This window comes from Sinocyclocheilus grahami, unplaced genomic scaffold (genome assembly GCF_001515645.1).
Source record: "Sinocyclocheilus grahami isolate Dianchi unplaced genomic scaffold, SAMN03320097.WGS_v1.1 scaffold375.1, whole genome shotgun sequence".
NCBI lineage: Eukaryota > Metazoa > Chordata > Actinopteri > Cypriniformes > Cyprinidae > Sinocyclocheilus > Sinocyclocheilus grahami.
In genome coordinates, this window is record NW_015505554.1 from 297,577 (window position 1) to 300,159 (window position 2,583).

General features: G+C 41.0%; 1 long non-coding RNA gene across 1 annotated transcript in view; it reads left to right on the top strand.

The window, feature by feature from the left end:
* Positions 1-1,339, top strand: part of LOC107549562 (uncharacterized) — a 13,009-nt gene extending 11,670 nt beyond the window's left edge. The window contains exon 3 of the long non-coding RNA XR_001604576.1: positions 1,327-1,339. This is a non-coding gene — a long non-coding RNA (uncharacterized lncRNA). The remainder of the gene's footprint in view (positions 1-1,326) is intronic.
* The last annotated feature ends 1,244 nt before the right edge of the window (positions 1,340-2,583 follow it).

Here is a 2,583-nt window from a genome sequence, read left to right on the forward strand (position 1 = left end):
GGTGTTCTCTTCACGGATGAATCCCGGTTTTCACTGTACAGGGCAGATGGCAGACAGCGTGTATGGCGTCGTGTGGGTGAGCGGTTTGCTGATGTCAACGTTGTGGATCGAGTGGCCCATGGTGGCAGTGGGGTTATGTTATGGACAATGATCACAGGTGCATTTTATTGATGGCATTTTGAATGCACAGAGATACCGGGGCTCATTTATAAAATGTTGCGTAAAAACCATCCTAAATTTGTTCTAAGATAATTTCTCAAAAGTGTGATTCAGAGAAAACGAACGTGCGCACAAAAACACGTGTGTGCGCCTCTCTTGCAGATGTGATATTTATAAATCGCAAATGATCTTGAAATTGTGCGTAGCTGACTGGTGCCAGATCTCCGCCTTGTAAACGCCCCCTAATTAATATCATTACCATATAAAAGAGCACACGCCAATATCCAAATTTCTAGGCTTGAGAATGACGAGCACAAAGAAAAAAAAAACTTTACTGAGTCTGAAACTGAGGTCCTGCTGGCGGAGGTAGAGGTTCGTGCGGGACGCTTTTTATTTAACAATGTGTAACTATTCTGTGGACAAACAATGTGTGTGTGGTTATATTTTTTCCTGTTGACAATTATCAAAATTATTACTTCTAGAAACAACAGAAATAATAATAATAATGATAAAACAACTAGGTTTCCAAAAGTAAGAATAGGAATTCAAGTAAAATTTTCAGTCATCTTATAAAAAGTGAGCCATCCTACTTTTAAAATCACTTGCTATGACAACTAATAAAAAGTTTAGTATCACGAAATTCTTGCAAAACTTTAAAAAACATTATTGAAAGAAAAATTGGATGTTTCATATCATAATAAAATTAATTATTCCACGATTATGGTCTCCGGTCTGAAAAAACCTGCATGTGATTTGGCATTTCTTTATATTTACACAGTTTACTAATGCTGCTCAAATGTGCCATTAATGTACTGACACTAAAATATATAGTGTATTTTATACAAATATAACTGATGTAAATGACAAAAACAAAGTTTAAGGCTGATGTCTATTCATTTTCACAGAAGCAAAGCAGCAGATGTTATAAATAAAAACAGTTAACAATGTTATTCAATAGAATATTAAAACCGTTATTGCACGACATAGGCCTATTCTTACAGGCTGCACAGACAAAACAGTCGGAGATGCGTTTATGCAATTTGTTTTTTCTATTTTACGCGTTAGCAGTAAATCAAGACTTTGCAAGTTCTCTTGTAAAAAACAGAAAAACTTGGAATAAACTACAGAAAGCGAGTAAAGAACTCTCAACATTAGGCTACTAAAAAGGTCAGTTTAATCTCGCAAAAACAATAATAAAAAATCTGACTACACTGCACAATTAATCTCTCACACTGCATCTTTGTTGTTTATGATGAATTCGGTGCTTGCACGTACACCGCTTTTATTGGTATTGCAGCTTATGATCAAATAGCTGCAGTACTCTGACTTTGCCACAAGGAAAAGTGTGTACGGCTGCTCAGACCCTGACGTGACGGTAAGTACTTTTCCACGTCAAAGACCGTTTTTATAAATATGAACGTTGCTGTGGATTTTAGCGTACATACACTCTAAGATCAAATCTGTGCGTGCGCACATTTTATAAATGAGGCCCACCGTGACGAGATCCTGAGGCCCATTGTCGTGCCATTCATCCTCGACCATCACCTCATGTTGCAGCATGATAATGCACGGCCCCATGTTGCAAGGATCTGTACACAATTCCTGGAAGCTGAAAACATGGCCAGTTCTTGCATGGCCAGCATACTCACCGGACATGTCACCCATTGAGCATGTTTGGGATGCTCTGGATCGGCGTATACGACAGCGTGTTCCAGTTCCTTCCAATATCCAGCAACTTCGCACAGCCATCGAAGAGGTGTGGACCAACATTCCACAGGCCACAATCAACAACCTGATCAACTCTATGCGAAGGAGATGTGTTGCACTGCGTGAGGCAAATGGTGGGCACACCAGATACTGACTGGCTTTCGGACCCCCCGGACCCCCCAATACAGTAAAACTGCACATTTTAGAGTGGCCTTTTGTGGCCAGCCTAAGGCACACCTGTGCAATAATCATGCTGTCTAATCAGCATCTTGATATGTTATCAGTATAAAAGACATCTGTCCACAACCTCAAACAGTCACACTCCAAACTCCACTATGGCCAAGACCAAAGAGCTGTCAAAGGACACCAGAAACAAAATTGTAGACCTGCACCAGGCTGGGAAGACTGAATTTGCAATAGGTTAGCAGCTTGGTGTGAAGAAATCAACTGTGGGAGCACTTATTAGAAAATGGAAGACATACAAGACCACTGATAATCTCCCTTGATCTGGGGCTCCACGCAAGATCTCCCCCCGTGGGGTCAAAATGATCACAAGAACTGTGAGCAAAAATCCCAGAACCACACGGGGGGACCTAGTGAATGACCTGCAGAGAGCTGGGACCAAAGTAACAAAGGCTACATCAGTAACACACTGCGCTGCCAGGGACTCAAATCCTGCAGTGCCAGATGTGTCCCCCTGCTTAAGCCAGTACATGT